At 44.4% G+C, this 17736-nt stretch overlaps 1 protein-coding gene across 2 annotated transcripts in view; it reads right to left on the reverse strand.

The window, feature by feature from the left end:
* PACSIN2 (protein kinase C and casein kinase substrate in neurons 2) overlaps window positions 1-16067 on the reverse strand; it is a 72851-nt gene extending 56784 nt beyond the window's left edge. For both annotated transcript variants that reach the window (XM_063446709.1, XM_063446706.1), the window contains exon 1: window positions 15974-16067. The gene's annotated coding sequence lies outside the window, so the exon portion shown is untranslated. The remainder of the gene's footprint in view (window positions 1-15973) is intronic.
* Window positions 16068-17736: the final 1669 nt, after the last annotated feature.

Genomic DNA, 17736 nt, shown 5'->3' on the forward strand with positions numbered 1-17736 from the left:
AATTAGTCAGACGAGACGGCCGTGCTAGAATGTGACTGTCTCCCCTTCTTCTCACCGATGTATTACACCTCATTAAGAGGCATTAGAAAGCGGTGATCCTGTGCACTCACAGCTCTGATTGGTGTATTCCCCTGCACAGACTGAAAAAGGTGATGGCTTACAAAGGCTGCAGACAGCAAATCTGCAGCTTTTGCAAACCGTTTTCTCATATAACACCATGGAACACATGCAGGAACGTGATAATTTTCGAGGATATTTCTACTAAATAGCCATTAAAAATTTTTTTTAGTTATAAAAAATGTAATGGAGTGAGCCTTTGAAAGGTTATGGTGTCAGGCGTGCCCTTTAAGTAGTCAAATTGTATGGTATTGGCTTAACTTACCTGGGCTCCGGCATGCAAGGCAGCTTGCCTCCTTCCCAGACGTGAAAGCCAAACAGGAGAGGAGGCTCGTGGCGGACCCAGGGTAGGAAATCAGACAACTTACATCGGCTGGGGGCAGGGAGGAACTTACGGTGCTTGGAACGTTCCATTGAGCAATATGTAGTTCAGCATTTTCAGTGAAATTTATTAAACTAGCCCATAAATCGATAGCAACTGAAACACGGCTGCTATTAGCTAACTGATAAAACAAATGCTAAGGGTACACATTTATGGAGTGCGGTCTGACTTCACTCGCTGTAAGGTCACCTAGTTATCAGACAGTGGGAATACTAAACACACCACGGGCACGTTTCACAACAATAAAAACTTTCCGTGTTATTATTGGTCGCGTATAATCAAGTGTAAAACTTATAAAAAGTGAGTGAAAGAAGGGGAGAGTACCTGCATGACTCTGAAAAGCTGAGGTTGCCAACTCTGAACTCTCAGATGAAAAAAACAGACCAAACACGCACTTAATATTTCACCAATTGATAGACACAACTTCAGAGGCGTACCGTGACGGTTTGCTTGGAGGAATAGAGAATATTGCCGGGTCATGCATGCGGGAATCCATGAAATGACCCTCACAGGTTTCAATTAACGAAACACTCAGCTTTTGGCAATGCTGGCTCCCTTTCAGATTTGTCAGCTCGGAGATCAGCTAAGAAAATCATAAACTCTGGCAAACCGGGAAATGAGAAATGAGGTGCAAATACTAATAACAAAAAAAAAAAAAATTAAAAAACAACCACACACATACCAAGTTATTGAAGATTTTTTTCTTTTTTAATCTCAAACATGACTGAACAGAACACTTTGCAAGAACGTCTCAAGGAATGTGGGAGACTCTCGGCTTACTTTTATTAAACCAAACTCACAGTTTATTCTATATGGGCACAATGCGAGAAATGACTGGAAAAAAGACAACTTTAGAAAAGAACGGTTAATACAGTGACCGATTTACAGTATGAGGAGTTTGGTGCAATTTGTTTGATCTGTGTTTATATGTGACAAGCTTATATTGCAGAAAATAGTTACAAAATATACGTGTACCTATTGTTTTATAGCCCACGCAGCTCCCAAGATATCGGCCTGACCTACAGATTCACTTAGAGCTGCACAACTGGCCGACACAGTGACCAATCTTTTAATCAATCGGCTGCAGGGACTATGCTCAATGGCTCACCTCCTCCCAAGGACAGAGAACTTGATTATTCCAGTATATCATATGATGTCTGTAACGGATCGCCTGGCACCCCGACTTGGTACCTCCGTTAATGGATGCTCCTAGTGCTTCCTGAGGACTCCAAGCACTCTGGCAGACACCATAATCACCGAATCCGAGAAACCTTTACCTTCTCCCAAGCGTATGAATGCTGTAGACCATTGAATAGGAACCATACGAATAGGCTTGTACTCCTAGCAGTCAACTGGAACAGCATGCGATAAATCCTTCCCCCAATAATGAGACAACACATCACTTTGAGGGTAAAACAGGAACTCAGGACTGGGACACCCAGTCTGGCTTTTATTACAAACAAGTACATACAGGACACTCCCAGGGGGAGGATGAAATTAACCAATCACAGGGATGTACCTCCCACACATTTCCTCCCCTTAGATTAACAGTTAAACCAATTATTACATACAATAAAAATACAGTTTTTACACACACACTGTAACTTTAAAACCATACATTCAATTTCAATAAAAGTTGCATATTCAGACTCAGCATACATCAAACATAAACACTTCCAAAAATCAGCCAAATCCCTCCAGTGGATCAAAAGTTAGCTGGAAGTCCTTTATGACCGACCGCAAGCACAATTTCCTGCCCAAAACAGTTCCATAGATTTGGGCTGTGCGGTCGGTCAATTTCATGCCGAAAAAACGACTAAGTCCCATTTCGAACGGGACTTAGTCTCTGGAGCTGCAAGTTCCGTATGGGAGAAGGTAAGGGTCAGCGGTGTTCGGCAAAATGTGTAGCCGATTTTAGTTCCACAGAATATTTAGCATACACCGCTGACCGCATTCGAGGAAACCAAGATGGCCGCCGCCACGTGCAATTAACCGGCAGTAACCTCACAGCCTGGGAGGTAAATTGCCTGCACACTTTAGCTTCTGGGTGGTCCGCCTGTGTGGTACTTGGTTCAGTAAGCCCTATTTACTGAACCAAGTGGGGGAAAGCCAGGAACAAGTTATTTTACCGGTCTGGGGACATAGTCTTAAAGGGGCATTGTTCACCAAAGTCACAATATGTCCCCAGACGGTTCTTAAAGGGCCATACACACCAATAAAAGTCCATACGTTTTCAGGGGCCATAGTCTTAAAGGGTATTGTTACCCAAAGTCTCAATAGGTCCCCAGACAGTTCTTAAAGGGCCAGCAGCAGTACAATAAAATACCATTCACTGTACTTAAAGGGCCAGCAGTCGCACGATAAAATACAATATGCCCCAAATATGTCCAGGGGCCATAGTCGCAGGGCAGGAGGCTAGCAACCAGGCTTCTCCAGTTCACAGTGGCGAAGTTGGTTTCGCCACAATGTCATTCTGTATCCTACAGTATGCAGTCAGGGAATCCCAGGGTTAAACTATGGGTAGAGGAAACGCACACACTGCAGAGTACGGATCTCTTGCAATTTGGAATGCTGCGCACCTTGCAGTTTTTTTTGCTCTTCACAATCCACACTTGCAGGTTATAAAAAAAACTTCATTTAGAACAAAATCATCGTGGACAAATGGGGAATTTGATCTTCAAGCTCATCAACTATCCGGCAGACATACAGAAGTGCCACGTACTTAAAAAATGCGAATACTTCCTAAATTAGCAATGTGGTTATGGTAAAGGGCAAATGTGTCCAAGATGGATTCCACATAGTCAAACTGGAAAGGTTCTCCAATTGCACTATTTGCCAACAAAGCATATTTGGACTGCAATATGCTCTTCCCTTGCCGGTAAACCTGGAGAATAGTTAAACGGGGACAAACAATCTTCTCTGTGAGCTGCCACAAAATCTTTGTTTAGCTACCAATGATGGATACTAAGCAACCCTCCTATAATGAATCGCACAATCTGTCCTACAGTGTGTCCGACGGTTGAGTTACAAAGGCAGTGGGAATGTATATATTATTATGGTTTTACAATCCCCGCAGAGATATTGCCCCAGACCATCACCACTGATTGTTTGCACTGAATTCCAACAGATGCAGTTTTCCCATTGGTACATTTTGAAATTTTACCCACCCACCTATCTAGAACAGGGAGAATCTACCGGAGAAACTTTAGTTGTGTAAATACAACCATAAAAGGCCCGGCTAAGAGTGATTAGTGTTGTCAACCAACTGCAAAAACAGTCATTTGTCTACTCACCTACATTGCGTGTATATAGAGAAACAAAAACAGTTCTGCTAAGGATGTATCACACTTCCTGTTCACCTGAGAGTTTCCTGTACAGACACAAGTCCCACCAGCTGGAAGGTGATCAATGGCTCTCATTCTGGCCCCGATAGACACACAAATATCACCAGCTGGAAGGTGATCGATGGCTCTCATTCTGGCCACAATAGAGACACAAATCCCACCAGCTGGAAGGTGATCCGTGGCTCTCATTCTGGCCACAATAGAGACACAAATCCCACCAGCTGGAAGGTGATCGATGGCTCTCATTCTGGCCACAATAGAGAAATCTATCTTAATCCAGGCTGCTAGGCCAAACAGAGATTGCACACTAGTCACCCTTTGATACAACATAAACGTACACTGTGCACATTGAGATAATGACTGGCACCAATGGAGCTGCTCAGTGGAAATAAATTAACCCGGCTCTTTTATGAAACATTCTGCGGAGGGGGGAGCAAAATACAGAGAAAACACTATCCTTGGGTGATAGAGCATGTCAAGATTTACTTTTACAGAATATTTAAATTCCCCAAACACCATGCAATGTATTTACTTTAACGGTTTCTCCAGTATTTTAAAGAATAAGTAGTCTAGGACGCAAGTTTAACGTTTTCCTCTAGAGTCTGGACTGAGCAGAGTCCTTATCAACCTATTGTTCCAGTAAAATTTTGTAATTGGCTCGTTTATTGTTACATTTCCTCCTATTTATAATATTGTACGTTTGCACTATATAAATAAATCATAATAAAAAGGAAGGAAGTCATACACTTTAAACCATAGATCTCGGAATCAGATTTCAAGAACTACAATTTCTATTTCAATTTATAGATTCTTTTCTTTTTAGCTACCATTAACCTTCCAGTCTTGGTGTGGTGCTCTGCGGCTCTTTGGATTTACTGTTATTCTATGGCATTCCTTGTACTGGGGCCGCACAAGTCCTTCAACCCATTAGCCCTCTTCCGATAAAACCGACGCACAGACATTCCAGCAGATGATGATTGACCCAGGAGTATCGGATACATGCAGATAGACTTTGCATGTACTGACCGAGCGCGGATTGCGACCTTGAGCCAGCATAATGCAAAGTATAAACCTTTCAGAAATCTTTTAGCAATTTTGCAGCCACACACACAATCAATCTAAAGGCATCCATGGGAATGGGGCCCATCTATAACCTTATTCCCAAGATGCTGTAACATAAAGGTGTTTTTTTTCCTCCGACCAAGAATACCTGCTGCAGAGGACTGCAATGTAAAAACCGAACTAACCGCCGGTGACACATTGAGTAGCCTGAGCCCTGCAGAGATTAGTGAATCTGTAAATGGCGCCAGAATACCTGCAATCTGCACACGGGGCATCCTGGAGCAAAAAACAGAACCAAACATTAATACACGGCTGCAGATTTAGATACGCTGAACTGGATTAATTATTAGAGAGTCACAACTCCCACAATGCTCAGTCAAGGATGCAGGCTTTTTGCATTTAAGTTGATTTCTGATCATGCGATATCATTCACACCCTAAAATAAGATGTTCAATAAATGAACGTGTGAACATTCAGTTCATCCTGGCTGGTTCCAGAAATAGTGCAGACATGCTGATATACTCCAGATATTGGTTTATATTCTAGGTCAGGTGGGACAGAGAAGGCCTACTGGATATTAGACACAGGTATTGGCATCTATGTGAAGCCTCTTATGCTATATTATCAGCCATCTTTAACGCACAGTAAGAGCCCTGCCACCCCGCAGCAGCACACGGTCCATACCCTTGGATCCCTTGTAGAGGGTGTAAACCTGCTCTCCGTGTGTCCAGCTATTCTTTCAGTTTACCGTGTCCTCTCAAATCCCCTGCCTTCCCCTCCTGACACAGCCTTGTGGAGCGGAGCGTGCCAGAAAAATTCTGCATGCTCAATGCACATCAAACAATGGGCAACCAAGACGAGTCTCACCAAAATCCTGAAACTAAGGCTACAGAGCTGGTACAGGTGAATGGAGGAGGTGAGCGTGTGTGTTCTTCTAGGTCAGTCTGTTCTCTATAGCAGTACGGTAACACTACCAAGTAGGTGCACGTTGTGTATAAGGTCTCTCTAAAAAGCCACAGGCCTTACGGTTGCAGTTCTGGGAATGTATTGTAGGTAGTCCTGGTCTGCCAGAGATATAGAATGGATGGACGCAGGTTAATGGCGATACTGCGCTGTGATCAGCTGAGGCCAAGACCTTGGGAAGCAGTGAGTCACACAGTGAGAAGAAGGGAGGTGGATACACAGTGACTTTCAGTTTCAATAAGAGGATACATGGCTCACTGAATAAAGCTTCAAGAACAGGACACGTTGGCACTTTCAATCCACTGCAAAAAAGTCTCTGTAAGAATAGCTTGGGGAGAGACTGGATCAATACAAGCCTGCTGCTATGGGAGAGCTGGCTTAATATTTACACATTGGAATCCAGTCCAAATTTCACTGAATAACATCCATCGCAATCCCGGTGGCGGATCACTGAGTGCAGGGTGTGGTGTGGCACCCTAGGCCGGAGCGCAGACATTCCAATGACCCATCAGGCTGGCTTTCTGAATCTAATAAAGAAGTGGGAAGATTGGTAATGGGAGTTTGATTCCTGCAGCTGAAAGATTACAACAAATCGAGCACTAAACAGGATTACTGTGATATTTGTTGCACTTCATAGAAATCTCAACACATTCCTCCAGATCCCATTCTAGAATTCAATAGTTTAAAATGTTTTTGGAGAAGTGCTATAGAACCATCTTAGTGTACAGTCCTGACATTCAGGCTTTTTGCTGAAAACACTATTTTCAGAGAAAATGCAGTGTTTACATTACAGCCTAGTGATAACTTCACTGGCCACTCCTCAGATGGCTGTTAGAGATCCTTCCTGGGTCGTGGCTGCCTAAAATGCATCCAAACATTCAGTGTCTCCTCCCTCTGCATGCAGACACTGAACCTTCCTCATAGAGATTCATTGATTCAATTCATCTCTATGAGGAGATGCTGATTGGCCAGGGCTGTGTTTGAATCATGCTGGCTCTGCCCCTGATCTGCCTCCTTGTCAGTCTCAGCCAATCCTATGGGGAAGCATTGTGATTGGATCAGGCCACCACTTGTAATGATGTCAGCAGACTGCTGGTCTTTTTTTGAGGCAAACAGCATGCAGAGTTACAGCTTCAGGCTTGAATACAGTAAGATTTTGCTATATTTATGGAGGCATGAGGGGCCCAGGGGGGCTAGATGGTGGTTTTAACACTATATGTTTATGTTCCTGACCCTATAGTGATCCTTTAATGAAAAAAGCCAGAGATCTTCTTCCGCAGGACAGACATGCACACTGAGAACAAACCACATTTAAAATTGTAATCTTTGCCAGACCCCGACTGATATAAACACATCTTAAAATTCCAGGTGGATTTTCCAAAACATGACATGGAGATTTATTGGTTTGTATTCCTTAATGAGAAACTGCAAGCTGTACAGCACATCGGATGGATTATCCGATATATTATCTCACACGCGGACAGACATACTGCGGGAGATTTATAGAAGTTGTCTGAAAATTGTCTTTTTGACAGTTTATAAAAGTCAATATCCACAGAAACTGGCACTTTAATTGGGAGCAGAAACACCCCCTATCGGAAGTGGCAACGCGTACTACAGCTTATTGCGAAGCATTGGAAAGCCAAGATTCTCTGATTGGAGAATACCCTGGCAAAGTCTGAGCTGGGGAAAAAAAGGGGGAGGGGCTTGAAAATGCTACAGACCTGAGATCAGCAGCCTGCGGGTAAATAGTGATTTTTAAAACAAAATATTGGCAATGGAGTGTTTAAAGTGACGAAAAGTAAATATTCTTTGCAAATCATGCCTTGCTCTTCTTGCAAATAGTGTAAGAAAAAAAAAACAAGATAACAGAAGCCCTAACTTGTTCAAAAACATGTAAAGTAAATATTAAGGAATCGTATCTTAATAAAAAACAGGCAGAAAATTCACAAATAAAATAATGGATTAAATAAAATAAATAAAAAATACACTACTATGCAGCAGAGTTGCTAAATTACAGTCAGAAATACTTCACGAGAAAAGAGTGGATTATCACGCAAACCGTGAATTGCTGCCAGGAGACCAGTCTGGATTCATGTGATACACCCATCTCTCCAGCCACCACCGCCATCTTTTGATAAATGACATGGTAACTGCTAGATCTCCAGCCCACATGTGATATGAACCCAGACGCCAAACTCCGGCCCAGCATAGTAAGAGACCTATAGAGCAGACGGACAGAGACTATCTGCTCTGACACTCAGTAAAAATCAAAAAGGTCCACAGGGGGGGGGGGGGGGGGGGGGAGATAAAATATAAAAATAATGAGACCAAATGGGATTCACAGAACGCTCTATTCTTTGTAATGCCAGACAAAATATCACACCATGGCTCACACGCTCTATATACATTATAAAATGAAAGCGAAGCAGGATTCCACACAATAAAGATGGCGACTTACATTATCAGGCTGGCGTTATTGAGTTATCAGGTTTAGCAGCAAACATGGCTCAGCCAATAAGGGCCGGAGACCAAGAATGAATTATCTAAAACACCCTTCACACATTCGCAGTTAGAATGAATCAGACATGTGAATAGCTGCTGCTATCAAAAACTAAAAGCTCTTTATTCCACCACAACCTACACTGGAGTGTAGTACAATCGCAGTCAGGGTCACTCAAAGCCCCAGAACTAGCAGCGTATGTAACTGCTAAGCACAGATTACAGGTTACCAAGTATGTCAAATAATATTTGGCAATCATTCCTCAACGTAATAACATGGAAAAACCCTAGCAGGGCAATGCAATTACTTAGGAATCCTTTTAAGGAGTTTATTGTGCCAGTTCAGCTATCATTTTCTGGAGAGTAACAAAACCCAATTACAAAAAGGAAGTCACAAGGTATCTGTGTTTGTGTCAGGGATACACTGACGTTGAAATTGTACATTGGGAATCCTAGATTGGAGAAAAAGAGGATATGACTCACAGATGGAGGACTGTAATACACGGCTTTTAAAAAAAAAAAAAAAAAAAAATTAAATCAATATAATGGAGACTGGTCAACAGCAAATGCACTTTTAGAAAAAAATTTTTTTAAAAATTAAAAAAAAAAAGATGTATGCAAGGGGTCACCCAGCTCAGCTCCCTCCACGTATCAAAAAGGACAGCTCGCAAATTCCCTCAGATTGAATATGTAACTAGGTTTTGAAGATTGTTACAGATAAAGACATAACCAATGTGTAATGTCCCCGTTTCTTCTCTGGAGAACTCGAGTGCGGCTGATGGTTACAGAGACGCTGAAGGAAAGGGACAAATAAAAACGGACCATACAAGGTTCAGCAGTAGGAAACTGGGCCCCATCAGGAGCAATAGCCATCACTAGGCCACATCAGAACCGGTAAGGACTGTAACAGCTGTTGGATAAACTAAAGCAGGTTCTCAGCATCCCTTAGACACAACATTGAATCCAGTAGAGTAAAACCAGCCAAGAACACCCAGTAACATGCCCAGCAGGCACTTCCAGAAAATTGGCCAATAATTTATATATATATCTCCTTTCTGCATCAAATGCATACATGCTGCTGTACAATGTAATAGCTCCATACCAGGGTACTCTTTATATATACCAGGGTACTCTTTATATAGAAAAGACAGGGAAGGCAAGAAAGGGGGAGGGGTGGCCCTGTATGTAAAGAATAGCATAACATCTAGCCTAATAAAGGTTAGTGAGGCGAACATAGAGTCAGTTTGGGTTACGTTAGAATTTGGTAATCACACAGTAACTCGTGTAGGTGTGATTTATAGGCCCCCAGGACAAATTGAAGAGTTAGATAATCTACTAGTTGAAGAAATAGCTAAAATGACAATGAAGGGGGAAGTTATCATCATGGGTGACTTTAATCTTCCTGATATAAATTGGAAAACAAAAATAGCTACTTGTGCCAGGAGCACACATATTCTAAACTCCCTACTGGGATTGTCTCTAAAACAAGTCGTTGAGGAGCCAACTCGTAAAGAGGCCATACTAGATTTAGTGTTAACAAATGGAGATTTGGTATCAGATATTACTGTAGGTGAAAGTTTAGGATCCAGTGATCATCAGTCAGTGTGGTTTAATATAAGAACAGTGACTGAGTCACACCACACAAAAACAAAAGTTTTAGACTTTAGAAAAACAGACTTTTCCAAAATTCGAATATGTGTAAAGGAGTCATTATCAGACTGGAGCAATTTAAATGGAGTCCAAAAGAAATGGGATTATTTAAAAGTTGCACTACTGAAGGCAACAGAAAATTGCATTAGGCTTGTCAGTAAAAGCAAAAAATTCAAGAAACCACTGTGGTACTCCACAGATGTAGCCAAAATAGTAAAAAACAAAAAGTTAGCATTTAGTAATTATAAAAAAACCCAGAGTGAGGAAGATAGAATTACCTATAAGATTAGGCAGAAAGAGGCTAAGCAAGTTATAAGAGCTTCCAAATCACACACAGAAGAGAAAATAGCACAGTCAGTAAAAAAGGGGGACAAAACCTTTTTTAGATACATAAATGAGAAAAGAAAAGTAAAACAAGGATTAGTTAGATTAAAAACAAAAGAAGGAAGGTATGTAGAAGAGGATAAAGGTCTAGCTGACTGCCTCAATGAATATTTTTGTTCTGTATTTACAGATGAAAATGAAGGAAAGGGACCTCAGTTAAGAAAAAGGATAAATGAGTCATTTATTACACGTGAGTTTACAGAGGAAGAGGTTCTATTTCAACTGTCAAAAGTAAAGACAAATAAGTCAATGGGACCTGATGGAATACACCCAAAGCTATTAAAAGAGCTTAGTGGTGTACTAGCAAAACCATTAACAGATTTATTTAACCAATCATTGATAACAGGAGTAGTCCCAGAAGATTGGAAGTTAGCGAATGTTGTGCCCATTCACAAGAAAGGTAATAGGGAGGAGTCGGGCAACTATAGGCCAGTAAGCCTAACTTCAGTAGTGGGGAAAGTGAAGGAAACCATGTTAAAGGATAGGATTGTTGAACATCTAAAAACACATGGATTTCAAGATCAGAGACAACATGGGTTTACTTCAGGGAGATCATGCCAAACTAATCTTATTGATTTTTTTGATTGGGTAACTAAAATTATAGATCAGGGTGGTGCAGTAGACATTGCTTACCTCGATTTCAGTAAGGCTTTTGACACTGTTGCACATAGAAGGCTTATCAACAAACTACAATCTTTGAGTTTGGATTCCAATATTGTTGAATGGGTAAGGCAGTGGCTGAGTGACAGGCAACAGAGGGTTGTAGTCAATGGAGTATATTCGAAGCTTGGGCTTGTCACCAGTGGGGTACCTCAGGGATCTGTACTTGGACCCATTCTCTTTAATATTTTTATTAGTGATATTGCAGAAGGTCTTGATGGTAAGGTGTGTCTTTTTGCGGATGATACTAAGATATGTAACAGGGTTGATGTTCCAGGAGGGATAAGCCAAATGGAAAATGATTTAGGTAGACTAGAAAAATGGTCAGAGTTGTGGCAACTGACATTTAATGTGGATAAGTGCAAGATAATGCATCTTGGACGTAAAAACCCAAGGGCAGAGTACAGAATATTTGATAGAGTCCTAACCTCAACATCTGAGGAAAGGGATTTAGGGGTGATTATTTCTGATGACTTAAAGGTAGGCAGACAATGTAATAGAGCAGCAGGAAATGCTAGCAGAATGCTTGGTTGTATAGGGAGAGGTATTAGCAGTAGAAAGAGGGAAGTGCTCATGCCATTGTACAGAACACTGGTGAGACCTCACTTGGAGTACTGTACACAGTACTGGAGACCCTATCTTCAGAAGGATATTGATACCTTAGAGAGAGTTCAAAGAAGGGCTACTAAACTGGTTCATGGATTGCAGGATAAAACTTACCAGGAAAGGTTAAAGGATCTTAACATGTATAGCATGGAGGAAAGACGAGACAGGGGGGATATGATAGAAACATTTAAATACATAAAGGGAATCAACACAGTAAAGGAGGAGACTATATTTAAAAGAAGAAAAACTACCACAACAAGAGGACATAGTCTTAAATTAGAGGGACAAAGGTTTAAAAATAATATCAGGAAGTATTACTTTACTGAGAGGGTAGTGGATGCATGGAATAGCCTTCCAGCTGAAGTGGTAGAGGTTAACACAGTAAAGGAGTTTAAGCATGCGTGGGATAGGCAGAAGGCTATCCTAACTATAAGATAAGGCCAGGGACTAATGAAAGTATTTAGAAAACTGGGCAGACTAGATGGGCCGAATGGTTCTTATCTGCCGTCACATTCTATGTTTCTATGTTTCCATCAATGGAGCACTAGAGAGTAAAAGGGGGCTCCCCAATAACCCCAACAGGTACGTATTAAGAGAAGGAGGGAACAGTCAAAATGTTGTAGGATAAATAGATTTTCTGTCAAATATGATTATTTTGTAAAATTCCGTTTAGATTGTTTGCACAGGTTCAGGACTACGCCAAGACAGTCTCTCCATATGTTTACAATCCTTATCTGCGAAGCCACTTCAGTAAGTGTCTGCGAGTTTCACTTTACTTTGCAAACAGGTAACAGAATTAGGTAACACGATCAGACTACAAACGCTCCCCCTCAAACTCTGAACAGCAGCACATCAAATATGGACTCAATTCAGCCAATGATACCCGCACGGCACACTTCAACATGAGGTGCTTGACGGGGGCGTTAATGTAACAATGTTTCAGTCCAAAAACTAACTTTAAAAAAAAAAAAGTCTTAAAATCAAGAAAACAACAGATCTACAGCACGATTCAGATTTAAAAAAAATAAAACTGGTGCGGTCACCTACAAGCTCATTCCAACTGATTATTACTTTGTCCCAGAATTTATATTTATTCAGAACCAAATCGTAGGGTTATTTAAACTCTGTGCTTGCGAATGCTTTGTTCTGTAAAACCATTGCAACAATAAGAATAGGGTAAAAATTAAATGGGAAATCCAGTGAATGCCCCAGGTGAGTGAGGAGCCCTTCAAATTCCTCTCTGCAGTGAGGAGTTCACAGATATCCAGAACATTTTGTATTACATACCAAGGAGGTTGCATCACCGGGTGAAGGAAAGCTCACTGCTTCTGCTAAGATCCTTCCTACAAGTTGCTAATCAACATGATTCACAATTTACAGTGTAACTGGGAGGGGGATCTGCGTCACACCAGTCAGAGCCAAGTTTAACGAAGACTAAGATCTGATCCAGAAAAATGAGCAGCTAAAAGAACAGGCATCACATCTAACCAATAGTGATCATTAATAAGAATAGAACCAGGACAATACATCGTATTCACTGCAGAGAATTAAGAAAACTCACTGGCTATAGTCCATTTTTTTTACAATTTGGTTTTCAATTCATGTTTGGCGAGTAAAGTCTTGTAAAGCCAAGAACACGCAGCCGTCTGATTTTATATCGTCAGAACAGCTGGTAGGAGGAGGAGGTGTAAAAAAAGCCAATTTCTGAATGAATGAATCACACATTGTCTATACACCAGCAAAAGGCATCAAGAAACACACAACCTGTTTAACCCTTTCATTAAACAGCTCGGACTCCTAAGGTTAATAAAAACTCTGCTGGTCTCTGCTTTGTAACAGACATATGGATTGAGGTTTGCAGTTGGAATCGACCATCATTACAGAGGTCAATAAACAAAGCGGGCGCAATGCGTCCTGGGTTCACAGAAACCCTCGCACTCAGCAAACACCAGATATTAAAGGTCAGCAAGGGGTTTGATAGACATTTACCGGCAGGTTGGAGCCCCCTGTTACCTCTCCAGTAGGAGATAGTTAAACAGATATTAGAAAGGTCAGAGTAGGATACAATTATTATTTTACCTACACAAAGGTCACCCGGAGGTTGAGAGGGAGAAACCTGCATTTTGCAGGCTGGTATTGTATGCCTTGGTATGAATGGTGAGAACACAACAACAAGGATCCTGACATTGTGTCAAACATGCACCCAGTGGCTGGACTGTCAGAGCTCCCAGGATGGGCACAATGAATAAATAAATAATGATGGCACAGCACTGTCAGCTGGACAACTGTGGGCCCAGGCTCCATTAGGGAAGCACAATGGGTCAGATGCCATCGCCCAGTACAGAGAGGGCAAAGCATGTACAGAGGTAATAATATGACTAACAAGGTAGGGCTGCTGTGGGTATAGCAGGGGTTACACCCAGAAGGGTGCATAAGTGAATATGGGGGCAATGAGTGAAGATGGGGGGCTGGCTGTATGGGGGGGGGGGCAGCGAGTGAAGATGGGGGGGCTGGCTGTACGGGGGGGGGGCAGCGAGTGAAGAGGGGGGGCAGCGAGTGAAGATGGGGAAGCTGTTTGTACAGGGGAGGCAGTGAGTGAAGATGGGGGGCTGTGTGTACAGGGGGGCAGTGAGTGAAGATGGGGAAGCTGTTTGTACAGGGGAGGCAGTGAGTGAAGATGGGGGGGCTGTGTGTACAGGGGGGCAGTGAGTGAAGATGGGGGGGCTGTGTGTACAGGGGGGCAGTGAGTGAAGAGGGGGGGGTACATGTACAGGGGTGCAGTGAGTGAAGGTGGGGGGCTGTGTGTACAGGGGGGGCAGTGAGTGAAGGTGGGGGGCTGTGTGTACAGGGGGGGCAGTGAGTGAAGGTGGGGGGCTGTGTGTACGGGGGGGCAGTGAGTGAAGGTGGGGGCACTGTGTGTACGGGGGGGGGCAGTGAGTGAAGGTGGGGGCACTGTGTGTACAGGGGGGGCAGTGAGTGAAGGTGGGGGGCTGTGTGTACAGGGGGGGCAGTGAGTGAAGGTGGGGTGCTGTGTGTACAGGGGGGGCAGTGAGTGAAGGTGGGGGGCTGTGTGTACAGGGGGGGCAGTGAGTGAAGGTGGGGGCAGTGAGTGAAGGTGGGGGGCTGTGTGTACAGGGGGGGCAGTGAGTGAAGGTGGGGGGGCTGTGTGTACAGGGGGAAGCAAGTATAGGTGGGGGCAGTGAGTGAAGATGGGGGGCTGTGTGTACAGGAGGGCAGTGAGTGAAGGTGGGGGGCTGTGTGTACAGGGGGGCAGTGAGTAAAGGTGGGGGGCTGTGTGTACAGGGGGGGCAGTGAGTAAAGGTGGGGGGGGCTGTGTGTACAGGGGGGACAGTGAGTGAAGGTGGGGGGCTGTGTGTACGGGGGGGCAGTGAGTGAAGGTGGGGGGCTGTGTGTACAGGGGGGGCAGTGAGTGAAGGTGGGGGGCTGTGTGTACAGGGGGGGCAGTGAGTGAAGGTGGGGGGCTGTGTGTACAGGAGGGGCAGTGAGTGAAGGTGGGGGGCAGTGAGTGAAGGTGGAGGGCAGTGAGTGAAGGTGGGGGCTGTGTGTACAGGGGGGCAGCAAGTGAAGGTGGGGGGCTGTGTGTACAGGGGAGGCAGTGAGTGAAGGTGGGGGCAGCAAGTGAAGGTGGGGGGCTGTGTGTACAGGGGGGCAGTGAGAGAAGGTGGGGGGGGCTGTGTGTACAGGGGGGGCAGTGAGTGAAGGTGGGGGGCTGTGTGTACAGGGGGGGCAGTGAGAGAAGGTGGGGGGCAGTGAGTGAAGGTGGGGGGCAGTGAGTGAAGGTGGGGGGCAGTGAGTGAAGGTGGGGGGCAGTGAGTGAAGGTGGGGGGCAGTGAGTGAAGGTGGGGGGCAGTGAGTGAAGGTGGGGGGCAGTGAGTGAAGGTGGGGGGGCTGTGTGTACAGGGGGGGGGCGGGAGTGAAGGTGGGGGGCTGTGTGTACAGGGGGGCAGTGAGAGAAGGTGGGGGGCAGTGAGTGAAGGTGGGGGGCTGTGTGTACAGGGGGGCCGTGAAAGAAGGTGGGGGGCAGTGAGTGAAGGTGGGGGGCAGTGAGTGAAGGTGGGGGGCAGTGAGTGAAGGTGGGGGGCAGTGAGTGAAGGTGGGGGGCAGTGAGTGAAGGTGGGGGGCAGTGAGTGAAGGTGGGGGGCAGTGAGTGAAGGTGGGGGGCTGTGTGTACATGGGGGGGCTGTGTGTACATGGGGGGGCAGTGAGTGAAGGTGGGGGGTCACACAGTCGGTAGGTCAGTCGGTCAGTACACCCAGTGGCCCCTCCCCCCGGTACTCGGTACCTGTGTCCGCCCGCTCAGCCTCCCTCCCGGCGGCTCCGAGCTCCTCTCCCGGCTCCTGTCTCCTGTCTAGAGATCCCGCGGCTCCCAGTCTCTGGTCCCGCCCCTTTCCACACTCCCCTAGCACACACCCAGGTACCACGCAAGGCGCCGTCTGATTGGCCGCCGGCAGGACCCGCCCTACCAGTCACAGCAAAGGGTGTCACCATCGAGAGCGAGGCTTGGAACGCACACGTGATACAGCTGTCATCCAACAGCTGCGAGAGCGAGGCTTGGACCACACACGTGATACAGCTGTCATCCAACAGCTGCGAGAGCGAGGCTTGGAACGCTCAGACTGCCTGGATGGCAGAGAGAACAAACTCTAACTTTATTAAACAAATCCCTTTAACAGCCTTTACAGTCATTAAACCTCACAGTGACATTAAAATGGTGCCACATGCTCCATGTCCCCCTGGGTATACAAGTCTCCCCATGTAGTATGTAGAATTCATATGCTGCAGCAGGGCAATAAGTCCACTAATCTGGATCTTAGTCTTCCATTTCTCCCCAGTGACTGGCCGCTCTCTCCAATATTTACAGAGAGTGTAGGCTGGATTATGATTCCTGTAAAACAAGGCGTCCAGTCTTACCCCGGACTAGGGGAAAACAGATATTACACCAAATACCCCGTTTTATCAGAGACCTATTAGGTGACATGCAGGCGGTGCATGTGCAATAAAACATACTGCATATCAGACTAGCACATACCTAGTCCAGGCTCGGGGGCCTCCAGGTAGATGACAAGCGCCAAACCTGACAGCGACGGGATTCTCCCAAAATGGGGACCATGTGTCCCACTACCTGGGTTTCCAAATAATGGCCGGCAATATTTATAAATGATTTATGTATTTATTCATTTATTTATAAAATATTTTACCAGGATGCATACATTGAGATTTCTCTTGTTTTGAACTATAATAAAATGTAGCGAGAAAATCAATCCACAGGAAAGAGAATCTATTAACTTCCTTTATGATATAAATGTTACGTAGTCACATGGCAATATTGGTTGAACAAAATACTCAAATCCATCATGTTTAACTTTTCACATATTTAGATTATGGCTGTTGATGAAAAAGAAGCCAATTTTCTTCTGAATTCCACAATAGTCAGGTTTCTCTTTGGATCAACAGGCTTTTATTCCACATATAACTATTATATCCTTCAATATTCCGGTATCCTAAAAATATTTGTGGTGGAATCTCGGTAAAAATAAATTTAGTAGGCCGAGATTACCACGTGGCATGTGTACGTGCATATGCTGACGTATCGATCAGTTGGTTGCACGAGGCAAGGTACGATCAGTAGTGTACGGAGCATGTGCAAGAATACAGGATGTAGTATTCCCCTCCTCCATTGTGCTGGACAAGCCATGCGGTCAAGCAGGAAGTTAATTCTTATTTGTATTGATTGGTCAAGAGAATGTGCGGGTGGAGCTTAATATGGGAGGAGTTATGTGCCTATATAAGGAGCCTGCACTATTGTCCGGGGCTCAGAACTTGCTGTATTTTGGTGACATTAGTCCCTCTGAGTCCCGATCGGTGATCCAATAAAGAATCTCTTCCTTCCTGAAGAAACCTGTGTCCATCTCTCTGTGCTTGGCTTCCGTCAGTTTCTCCGGTATCATTTGGTGCATTGGCCGGGAAGCTCATCGTTCAACGGTAGCTGAGAGGCAGAGGCGTGAGACGGTCTATCTTTGCCCACGTTCTCTACGGCTGCACCCC

The sequence above is a fragment of the Pelobates fuscus genome, chromosome 3 (assembly GCF_036172605.1).
Source record: "Pelobates fuscus isolate aPelFus1 chromosome 3, aPelFus1.pri, whole genome shotgun sequence".
Lineage (NCBI taxonomy): Eukaryota > Metazoa > Chordata > Amphibia > Anura > Pelobatidae > Pelobates > Pelobates fuscus.